Here is a 12,358-nt window from a genome sequence, read left to right as displayed (position 1 = left end):
AGAGTGGATGGTCACACCGCAATCTCTTCTCCTCCATTCTCCTCTCGGGATCTTGGGCACACACGCACACGTGCTCGGCGTGAGTTTTAAGCCACCAGGTCCAGGACGTGAACCGCAGTCAACTACGTGGGAGTCCAGCGACATAGCCATTACGCTAACTGCTGGTCCCGCTCATAGCAAATTTTATTATCTTCAGATCTGTATCTGGAGTTCAGTCTTAGAATATCCTTCTATCCTTCTTGGTTATATAACTTGCCTGATAATTAAATTGACATAAAATAGATTAACAAGACAAAAAATTAATTTTGTACACACATAAGAATCCTACCAAAAACACAAGACTCAAGAAAGTAGCCAAATGACTGAGACTTATATTTGGATATATAAGCTACAGAAAGGCATTGGGGTTGGAGGCTCCTAGGTGTGATGGTGGAATCATATAGGAAGGTAAGGGGAAAACATGCCTGGTTGATAAAGGTTGCCTTCTTAGGCACTTCAGAGTCTCTCTGGTGATAAATATTGTCTTAGGTCAGCTCTCTTCCTGGTCTAGATACTTTTACTAACAGAAAGTTTTCTTTATAAATGTAGATTTCTTTTACAAAAGAGGAAACTTATACTTTATTTTAGACAGTTCATGGGAGAGTTTTTCTCTCATTGTTTGGTTCTTGATTTCCTTTAGCTCAAAATAATCAATATGTCCAAATGGCATATACTGAGGTGACATGTTCTGAACCCCTTCAATTTACAGACCCCAAGCAGAAGGTATGTGTACCGAAAGATTTCCAAGATTTTGTTAACTAACATGAATTAAAAAAATCTAGACACTATATTTAAGAATAGATCCTGAAGCTGCTAGACCATTATAAACAAAACATAATTTTAGACTGGATTGGATTGAGTCATAAAGGAGCCTTTCCAAAGAGTCTGCAGTCATGGGGGTCGCCTAAGGAGATGAATCTGACTCTAAGAATTTTCTGGTGTAAGTCTAAATTATGGACTCCATAAGGAAACACACAAAATAAATTTAAGCTGCCTGAAAATCTTTCATATAATATAAAACCAAACTGTTTTAGAGTAGAAATGTTGTAACAAATTATCACATGTAATTGGCCCACTTACCCTCATCACAGCCTACAAATTGGCCTGCAAGACTATTCCTTCAGTCAGGTCTTGAGAAGTACATTGGATGTGGAAGAATAAACATTTTTAAAAAGTTCTTTAGAGGGTTCTCTCTGATAACCAGGGATATGGACAGGTGGGGCAATACTTCCTTTGAAATGGACTCTGATTTCTTTTGGGCTGATGGGGCAAAAGAGCAGAGCATAGGAAAGACTCAATTGTCAGGGATGTGGAGGGCAAGATTTTGGCACAGGTGGCAAGACTAGAATCCATGAGCATGGTTTTGCCCTTAGGGACTTTGGGCTGTAGCTAATTAACTAAACATGGAAAGCTCATGAAGTCATACTTCATTGGTTTAAATGACAATGGTTCCTTTTGAGAGGCTAATGTCCAGTTTCCAGGACCATGAGAGCAGGTACTACTTTTTCAGAAGTCTCAGACCTAAATTGGTACTTAGTTCCTGGACTACATGTGCAAACAGTAATATATTTAAGGAAGAATCTCAAATAACATCACTTGCTTATCCTAAGAATATTTTTCCCATCCTCCTCTAAGCAGACCAGCAAGCAATTCTCCAGGATAACTCTGCCCTGTGAAAGGGTAATAAGAAAGACTTTAGAAGATTATAAATGCACATTGTAAGTTAATATTAATCCCTGGGTACCCATAACTCCATAGTAGATGTTTTTAGGTGACTAGGTATAAACAGAGTTTAAATCTACGACCGTATTACCAAGGATCGACTAGGATAAATTTCGGACCTATGTAGTAGATGTTCTTATGTAAAGGAGATAAATCCATGCTTTCATCAAGAAAACTTGTTTAAAGAAAGGGAAAATAACCAGATATGATGCTCTGATGCACTATACCATACAGCCAATGTGAATCAGACACTACGTGAAGAAAAGAAAGGACATGCTTGTTGCTGTGATTTTTTCCACCCTACCTCCTACTTGGAAGAGCTTGTCTTGAATTCCAAAGTCTCTCTTGGTTTTTATTTGTTTGTTCTGGTTTTCTCTGGGGTTTATTAGGAAGAGGGTGACTAAAGCTAAAAAGCTAATGAAAAGAATTTTTAAGGCTCAGTTGCTCGGAACAGAAAACAACCCGCTTAAAGAAGATGTTGAGCTAAGGTCTCTACGATGAGGCAAAAATCCAAATAGTAAAACTGGAGGAAGTAGGAAGGAAATTATGTTTTCCTCTTAATTTGGAAAACAAGCAGAAGAAATGAACTAGTATGTTCTGCAGTTTTGGATTATAGTCATAAAGCACTGAACACTAAACCTGAAATATAGTTCAAAGCTTAAAGCTTCCACGTTAGGAAAAGACTCCCTATATGTGATTGTCCACTTAACTATTTCAGGGAATGTCAAGGTGGTTAAATCATACACTTAAAGTATTGATGTATGAAAAGAGAAGACTCCAGAGAATCGACAGATATCTATATTTTATAAGACTATTTTAAGTTTCATTGTGCCTTAAATGCACGTTTCTCCCAGCTCATTTTCCTTACATGGAAATTTTGAATCTTTCTATAAATAGATCCCAAGAACTGACTTGTCTATCAGTCTTCCTTGATACCTTCCTCTTATTAAGATGGAAGAGATTATTTTTTTCCTTTGAACTACCAAAACACTATATAATCATCTCTTACAGCATTCGTCAGTCATGAATCATCTACCTTGTAATGTTGTTATTTCTATAAGAGATTAAAGGTTTGTGTGTGTGTGTGTGTGTGTGTGTGTGTGACAAAGCAACTAGACTAACACATTGCACATGGAAGATGCTCATTTAACGTTACAAAGCAAATAGCCAAGCACATTACACAAAGTAAATGTTCATTCAGATATAATCCAATGTATTCTATAAACAGAATATGTAAGATGATGTTAAAATAATGCATATCAAATACCCTATAAAATACAACTAATAAACTTTTCACCAGAGAAGATAAACAAATGGCTAATAAGCACATGTAAAGATGTTCGGTATTATTAGGCATTAGGGAAGTGAAAATTAACACCATGATGAGATATCACTACATACAATAAAAAGGCAGACAATAACAAATATTGGTAAAGATGTGAAGAAATTTGAACCTTTCATACATCACTAATGGGAATATAAATTATTTTCTGCTTTGAAAAAATAATTTGGCAGATATTCCCATCAGTATGCAAACTGTTCATAAGAAGTTCATCATAAACTTACCCTAAAACACACTAGTTCTAACCCAAAAAATCTACCAGTAAAAATAAACATGTACATTCACGCAAAGGCTGGCATGCAGGGGCAAGGCAGTGGCTCAGGGAGAACACAACTGAAATCAAATGGGAAGGTTTTGAGTCTGCATCCTGGCACCTCCCTATGTACACATAATCTTGCTGGCTGAAACTGAGGGTGGATATCGTAAAAACCCTGTTGGAGATTTCTCTCTCTGTCTCTCTCTCTCTCATAATATAAATACATAAATACACTTAAAAACCAAACAAAACCAAAAGACACCTGCATAAAAATATTCATAACAGCTTCTTCATAATGGCCATCAAAGTGGAAGCAATCCAAATGTTTATCAGCTGGAGGCTAGATAATTAAATGTGCTGTGGTGGTTAAGGCACTAGACTCTCACATAGTTGATGGTGGTTCAAATCCTGGACTTCAAGGCTTGAAAATCATGTTGATGTTTGTGCACACATGCCCATGATCCCAAGAGGAGAATGGAAGAGAAGAGATTATAGTATGGCCATCCCCCTGGGGGATGATTTCTCACTCTCCCTATTTCTGTTTCTCTCTGTGTCTCTCTCTAGTGAGTGTACATGACTTGTGGCAAAAACCTAAAAAAAATTAATAAATATGCCCTTATTTATACAATATAACATCACTTAACAATGAAAAAAAAATCTGATACATGCCACAACAAGAATGAGAATTGAAAACAATATGCCAAGTAGAAGTAGCCAACCACAAAAGACTGCAAAGTTTATGTCTCCTTTTATATAAAATACCCAAGGAAAGGCACACTGATAGCAACAGAAAATAGATTTCTGGTTGCTTGGGGTTGGGGATGGCAATGAGAAATGACAGTAAATGGGCAATGGGATTCTTTTGAGATTCTAAAATTAAATTGTGGTTTCACAACTTTGTAAATTTACCAAAAATCATTGAATTGTACAATTAAAATGAGTGAACTATATGGCATGTAAATTAAGTCTCTGTAAGTTTGTTAGAAAATAATTGGGCTTCCAGATAGTCGCATCTTTTTTGGAAGAATAAAATAAAACCTAGCTTCTTTAAAATAATACTCCAGAAGAAATAGTCTCTGAAGTATAACAGAAGAATAAAAGGCAGAATCCATCCAACTCCAAATTATTTATTATGTTTTGACAGAATAGCTGTTGGGACTAATGTAACAAAATAGAGAGAATATCTTCTTTATACAAGCTATTGGAATGGAAATAAATTTTTAGAGAAAAAAATCACATAGCAATTTTTTTAAGCAAGTTGTGGTGATCTTAAATTTTCAACAATTAGGTAAGAAAGGATTGCTTTCACTAGGACTTTATTGGATCTGATCTATTAGTTTGTTCACATAAATTGTCAGCACATAGCAGTCTTTTACTGATTAATTATTCACCCAAAGTCTATTAGCAAATATTTACTGCTTATAGCCTAATTAAAATTGAACCTAGGCAACTATTAAATAGAGGTCGTTCTAAAGCTCTTCTCAAGAGAAATACAGGCTTGGTTATAGGAAAATTGCCAAGAAAGTTCTTGTCAGAGGGTAGTTATTCAGAAATCAATAAGAAATTTAGAGATATAGGTGGCATTCCAAACTCAGAGTGCTATTGTTCATTCAAATTAAGCATTAGATTCATTGACGCTAGGTAATGACATAAATCCGGAAAGAGGAAGGTGGGTTAACAGGCAGTTTTGAGTAAATCAACACTTTCATAATAAAACAGCAGTACCATTAGTACAGACAACGTCTCCCTACCCCCATTAGAGCCTGTCTCCTTGGAAACATAATGGGCTGACAAGAGGCCCCACCTTTTGAGTTTATAATGTGAGGTCTTCTATGTCTTGGAACTGTGAATACAAACTGCTACGATGAGCTCAGGAGGTTCTCCAGAGACTTTCACAAGGTGAGTCATTAAATCTCTCAAGGAGATAACAAGTTAGACTTCATTGGTTGCCCTTTCTTCCAGTTCACTGTATGAATTTGAATGCAATTCTGCCCCACTTTTGTTGCTGCTTTCATACTATAACACATTACACGTGTGTAGTCATGATAACAAATTGTTCAAAAAAAGTTTTCTTTCTCCTTCTCCCCTCTGCCTCTTCTATTGGGACAGAGTGGTCTTTTGTTGGTAGCATTATTTTCTTTCTCCACAACTACATATCAATGTTGGCAAAAAAATATATTTTCCAAGAGACCCTTAATGTTTTTCTCATGAGACCTTAGGTGTTCCTTTAAATTTGTGTTATCAGTGACCTTAATTGGACATTATAAGGAGATCAGGAGCTCTTCCTGTTTCCCTCCTGCTGATCACAAGGCAGTCTTGGAGAAGCCCTGTGCTGTGCTCATATATAAAGCAAAGCCTGAAATACGGACGTGATAGGAATGACGCATGGCGGTTCCAAATCCGTTATTTCCCCTTTCCCTTCCTGGAATGCAATCTTTTAAACAGCAAAGTCTTGTCTTAAATTCCGAGGTCTTATTCTTCACAACATTTAATAGTTGAAGAGGAGCCTATAATTAAAAACAACCATCCAAAAGAGGGACCCTGAAAAATTTTCAAGACATCATAGACATATTATTATAGGCAAAATGCAGTTAAGAGAGGACAGTTAGGTCCAAGACAGGAAGAGATCTAAGCAACTTAGTTGAAGAGAAGGTTCCAGGAATTTAACAGCTAAGGCAATTTGTCAGTCAAGACAGGATGAATTATGCCAGCCCTGTAGCCTAGTGGTCAAGGGAGTAGGATCCCAAATGGCTGACTAGAATTTGGATTCTGATCCAGGAGCATGAGAAACACACTGTGTGTATGCATGTGTGTGTATACTCAAAATCCAGACAGCAGAAAAAATGGATAATGGATTGTATTGGGACCATACATATCCCTTTTGGGGGATGCAGAGGACACTTTCTCCCTCTGTGTGTCTGTGTGTGCATGTACCCGCTGACAAAAAAAAAAAAAGACAAATTATCTTCTTAATGGTTATTAAAGTTGAATATTAAAACATTTTAAGCATGTTCGTGAGTGTGCTACTTTCCTATGGTTGCTATAATGAATTGCCACAAATTTACTGGCTTAACACAGCCCAAACCTACTAAGCTACAATACTGGAGGTCAGAAGTCTGACATAGGTTTCACTGGGCGAAACACAAGATGTCCACAAAGCACTGCTCCTTCTGGAGGTTTCAGTGGAGAGACACTTTCCTTTTGTTTTCCAGCCCTAGAGGCTGCCACATTCCTTGGCTTTTGGTCCATTCCTCTGTCTTCAAAGCCAGTGGCAGTGAATTGAATCTCACACATCATAACTCTGGCCTCCTCTTTTACTTCCTTCATCTACCTTTAAGAACCCTCATGATTACATTAGGCTCACTCAGATGATGGACAAGCCAGGATAATCTCCCAGCTGCAAGACATTGATTTAATCTCATGTGCAACATTCCTTTTGCCAAGTAATGTAATATATTTCCAGGTTCTGGGAATGAGGACATCGACATCTTTGGAGGTCATTATTCTCCAGCCATGGTGAGGAAGTGAGGAAATACACATTCTCAAATCTCCCTATTGAAATGTAAAGTTCTCAAAGTTCTCTATGCAGGGACACAAGGGCAAAAAAAAAATTGTCTAATAAATATGTAAGACATTAATCTAGCAAGTTTTCTTTGGAAATCTGTCCAAGGAAATGACTATTTATATACTCAAAGCTGTTCATATTAATGCTTTTGGCACTAGGAAGAAGTTGGAAAAATTCTAATGTCTAACAACAGTAGATTGGTTAAATAAATCATAGTACATCTATTTGTATCATTATTTGTTGTTGTGTAAATAATTAGCTCAAGATTTAGCAACTCTAAATCTTGACATTTTCTTTTTACAGTTTTTGAGGTGGAGATATCCAGGAGCAGTTTACTTGTGTATAGTTTTTAAAGTTTATTCATTTTGTTAATGGTGGGGGGCACACACATGCACATGAGAGAGAAAAAAGAGAAAGGGCAAGAATGAGAGCAAGAGAGAGTGACATAATTCTCCACAACAGGATCTTATCATGCCACATTCCCTTTTCCCTGGCCAGCTCCTCAGAATTTTACGCATGCATGGATGCACCTGGTATTTTCATGCCTACATGGGGATATGAACCATGGTCACCTTGTAGCTTCCAGCACTGCAGTTCGGTTTATTACTAACTCTGCCATTAGACTGGGCCTACCTGCATAGTCTTGGTTTAGGTTCTCTTACGAAGATGCAAACAATGTGTCCACTGGACTAGGCTGCAGTCATCTGAAGGTTTGTCTGGATTTGGAGAATTCACTAGCAAATTGATGCGCTCACACAGCAGGCAAGGTAGGGCTGTGGTTGTCAGGTGGCTACAAGAACTTCTCCACAGGGCTTTGTTAGTGTCTTTTTCTTCTTTCTTGTTAATTTTCTAGAAGATGTGTGCATTCATCAGAGAAAAACAGAGAGAGAGAGAAAGTGAGAAAGCACCCCCCCATGGAAGATAGCTATACTGTAATCCCTTCTCCTCTATTTCTTCTTTCAGGATTTTGAGCATGCTAGCACATGTGTCTAGCATGCTCCTTAAGCTGCCAGGTCCATGATTCAAACCGCACAGCCTGCCAAGTGGGGATTTAACTGTCTTAGCCCCTGCGCCACTGGCTGGTCCCTGGGTTTCTGTAAGTGGGTAACATTTTCATCTTAGTTGAGTGATTTTGGGTAGTCCCGTCTTGCTAGATTTAAAGAAATTGGAACAATAAAAACCATTGAGGACAAAAGCAAAATACTATTGTTATTACAAGTAACTATCTATAATGCTATTAATTGACTCTATTAAGACTTTAGTTTTGGGACCAGCAGTTAGCGTAATGGCTATGTCACTGGACTCTCATGTAGTTGACTGCGGTTCAAATCCCGGACCCGGTGGCTTAAACTCACACCGGGCATGTGTGCATGTGTGCCCAGGATCCTGAGAGGAAACGGAGGAGAGGGGATTGCGGCATGGCCATCCCCCTGGGGGGGTGATTTCTCACTTTCTATCTCTCTGTCTCTCTCTGTCTTTCTGGCAAGCGCATGGGCCCTATGGTGAAAACCGTTCCAGAAAAAAAAAAAAAAAAAAAAAGAAAAGACTTTAGTTTTTAGAGAATAGTTCAGCAGTTGAAAATTATATGTCTTTTGACTAGCTCTCCAGGACAGATTAATACAATATCATCGTAAACATACATGCTATATGCTAATTTTATGTATGTTTGTGTATCTGCATGTTATGTATATGTTTGTGCTTGTATATGTACATATAAATATACATACACATTGTTGCTTTTGCCTTACCATTGAACTAAAATTCAAATAAAATATTTCTATTTTCAAGAGAATGAATACAATACCGGGAACCAGCAGTTAGCGTAATGACTATGTTGCTGGACAACCACGTAGTCGACCGCAGTTCGCGTCCCGGACCCGGTGGCTTAAAACTCACACCGGGTGTGTGTGCGTGCGTGCCCAAGATCCCGAGAGGAGAATGGAGGAGAAGGGATTGCGGGGTGACCATCCCCTCTGGGGGGTGATTTCTTGCTTTCTGTCTCTCTGTCTCTCTCTGTCTGTTTGGCGAGCGCACACGCCCTATAGCGAAAAACCTCTCCAAAAATAAATAAATAAATAAAATAAAATAAAAAAGAGAATGAATACAATACCCAACACTGTGATAGACTTTGAGTCTCCTGAATTATTTTCAGTTTTACTGAGATATTGTCCTGTTAAATATTGCAGAGAATTATTTAAGAAAATATTGAGTAAATTGGCCATGGAGTAAATAAATAAACCTGGATGCTGAGCTTAACTTGGGTGCCATGGGATGCTCCTTCTGTGACAATCTCAGTGGTTCTGGATAATCTGTATTGAGCAAAATGTAATTGAAAAACTCAGCACCACATCATAAAATCATGAACTCGTACCACTGTGGAGCTGGCAAATCCCTTAGAGATGATCTAGTCTAACCACCCAATTTTATGGATGAAAAATCTAGTAAAATACAGTTTCATTTTTTCAGAAATATATTTAACCAAGCAGAGCTGCCAGGAAATCTTCTCCCAGCTTAGTCCCATGAAGGGATGTTAAAAACTAAGCAAATACTCATTTGTAAGCCTTGTGTGTTGGACAGGCCATGTGTCTGGACATTCTCCAGTTTTCTCCCAGGTAAGATAAACTGAGCTGAGATGCGACATGCTGCCAGGACTGGAGATGTGAGTGGCTAGTGGCCTGAGCAGAACGTGTTTTCCTTGAATGACAATTTTATGATCTCATTAATTTGAAAACAGAAAAAGAAAAAATAAATAACATGAAGACATTTGGAAAATAAATGTGAAATCAGAATTTTGAGATTGTGTTCAGACTTCCCTTGTCTTAATTTGTTAAAAAAAAAAAAATAGACATTTTGGGGCCAGTAAGTTGCATGAAGGTTAGGGTGGCTGGATCATACATGGCCTGTTGCGTGTTGTGAGTACTAAAGCCAGCAGCTTCAAAAACAAAGTGGGCATATCTGCACGCGTTCCCAAAATCCCAAGAGGAGAATGTAGGAGAATGGATTGCGGTGTGGTTACCTCCCCAGAAGGATGATTTCTCCCTTTCCTTATCTCTTTCTCTCTGGTGAGTGCACACACACTATAGCAAACTTAAATACATAAGTAAGTAAAGGATATTTTGTAGGACAACTTTCATTTCCCAGCAAAAGTGAGAGTTAGTGGAAAGTACAATGATTTTTCTTGTACTTCCTGCCCTCACACAAGCACAGCCTCTCCCCCCAGCAACATCCTAAGCTAGAGTGATCTATTTGTTACAATGGATGAACCAACACCGACACATCATTATCACCCAAAGTCCATGGTTTACATTAGGATTCACTCTTAGTGTTGTATATTCTATAAGTTTGACAAATGTATAATGACACGTATTTTACCATTACAGTATAATAGAAAAATTTAACTGTCTTAAAAATTCCTGGTCCTCGGGTCCAGCAGCTAGTGTAATGGCTATGTCGCTGAACTCCCATGTAGTTGACCATGGTTCGAGTCCCAGACCCAGTGGCTTATACTTGTGCCAGGCGTGTGTGCGTGCATGCCCAAGATCCCAAGAGGAGAATGGAGGAGAAGGGATCGTGGCATGGCCATCCCTCCTGGGGGTGATTTCTTGCTTTCTGTCTGTCTCTCTGTCTCTCTCTGTCTGGTGAGCACACACACCCTGTAGCGAAAACCTCTCCAAAAAAAAAAAAAAGAATTCCTGGTCCTCAACCTTCGTATCTCTTCTTTCCCCAAGCCCTAGCAGCCATTCTCTTGTTTACTGTCTTCCTAAGTTTGTCTTTTCTAGAATGTCATATGGTTAGAATCAAATGGTGTGTAGTCTTTTCAGACTGGCTTCTTTTGCTTAGTTACATGCATTTAAAATTCTTGGATGTCTTTTCATGGGTTGATAACTTTTTTAATTTTAAAAAAATATTTATTTTATTTTGTTTTTTATTATTATTTTAAAATTTACTATAAAGGCATGTATGTTCACCAGAAAGAAACAGAGAGTGAGAGAGAAGGGGAGAGAAAGTGAGAATGCAAGCTACCAGGTTCGAGACTCAAAATGTGGAGTTCAGTGCCTAAATCATTATGCCACCAGCTGGGCCCAGCTCCTCTTTTATTTTAAGCATTGAATAACATTCCATTGTCTAGATGTACCACAATGTATTTAGCTATTCACCTACTAAATAACATCATGATTGCTGCCATATTTTGGCAATTATGAATACAGCTGTTAGAAACACCTAAGTGCAGGTTTTTGCATAGACGTAATTTTAAACTCTTTTATGTCAATATCAGAGTTCAATTCCTAGATCATGTGGAAGGAGTAGGTTTAGTCTTGTAAGAAACATTCAAAAGGTCTTCCAGAGTGGCTGTACCATTTTCATTCCCACCAGCAATAAATAAAATTTCTTTTGCTCCACATCCTTGCCAGCATTTTGTATTGTCAGTATGCTGGATATTGATCTCATTAGTAAAAGTGTAATAATTTTTTCTTGTACTTTTTAGTAGTATTTGACAACTCAAAACTTTATAATCAACTGCCATTTCATTTCTATTCTGAATTATTTTCCTAGGACTTGAAAACATGCAATTTGTGATTTTCTGTGGGAACAAGTCACAGTGGGGAACTCCTTCACGACCTCCATGGGAGACAGCATGGTTTGGGTGGAATGCAAGTCTCCTTGGTGGGTTCTGGCCTCGAGTTACTCTTACCTGAGTCTGGTTATTATTTTATCAGACAATCCATTTTTCTTGTTCAAATTATTTTTCCATTGATCAAACTGTTGACTATAGTGTACATCTTCTTATTCCCAGATAGTGGGATCTGAAGTCTGGCCCTACTGATGACATTTATGACAGGAAGACAGGTCCACCACAAACCTTGAGTTTGGTTGATGTGAGTGTGTTCTTGCGAAAAAGATTCCTGCAGAGAAATTAAACGATTATTTCTGCACTGTGAAAGAATAGCCCCAAGGGTAGATTGACCAAGTCAGCCATGTTCTAGGGAGACTGGCTTCTCCAGTCTTCACCATCCATGTTCCTTTTCTATTGTAACATTTATAGTTTCTATTGTAGCATTGAGGATAACAGGGAAGGGAAGGTGGACATCTTTAAAAGGAGAAAAGATATAAGTTGGTTTAATGAAAATTTAGACTTATGGGAGGGGAGCTGGAAGACAGGATTAAACAGTACATTTACTTAGATGCCTTATGATTTTTCTTTCTTTTTTTTTTTTTTTCTTGGAGAGTTTTTTGCTATAGGGCATGTGTACTTTCCAGAAAGACAGAGAGAGACAGGGAGACAGAAAGTGAGAAGTCACCTCCCCCCCATCAGGGGGGATGGCCATGCCACAATCCCTTCTCCTCTATTCTTCTTCCTCTTAGGATCTTGGGCACGCACACACATGCGCCCAGTGTGAGTTTTAAGCCACCGGGTCCGGGACTCAAACTGCGT

The 12,358-nt window shown here is 38.3% G+C and overlaps 1 long non-coding RNA gene across 2 annotated transcripts in view; it reads left to right on the top strand.

Moving 5' to 3' along the window:
- LOC102484807 (uncharacterized) overlaps window positions 1-12,358 on the top strand; it is a 272,769-nt gene that overhangs the window by 213,632 nt on the left and 46,779 nt on the right. The window contains exon 5 of one of the 2 annotated variants that reach the window (XR_003550962.1): window positions 5,120-5,223. The exons of the other annotated variant lie outside the window; for it this stretch is intronic. This is a non-coding gene — a long non-coding RNA (uncharacterized LOC102484807). Of the gene's footprint in view, window positions 1-5,119; window positions 5,224-12,358 lie in introns of those variants that run through there. 2 annotated transcript variants of the gene reach the window in all.

The sequence above is a fragment of the Tupaia chinensis genome, unplaced genomic scaffold (genome assembly GCF_000334495.1).
Source record: "Tupaia chinensis unplaced genomic scaffold, TupChi_1.0 Scaffold000052_1, whole genome shotgun sequence".
In the NCBI taxonomy this organism is placed as follows: Eukaryota; Metazoa; Chordata; class Mammalia; order Scandentia; family Tupaiidae; genus Tupaia; species Tupaia belangeri.
This window is presented reverse-complemented; position numbering and strand designations above follow the sequence as displayed.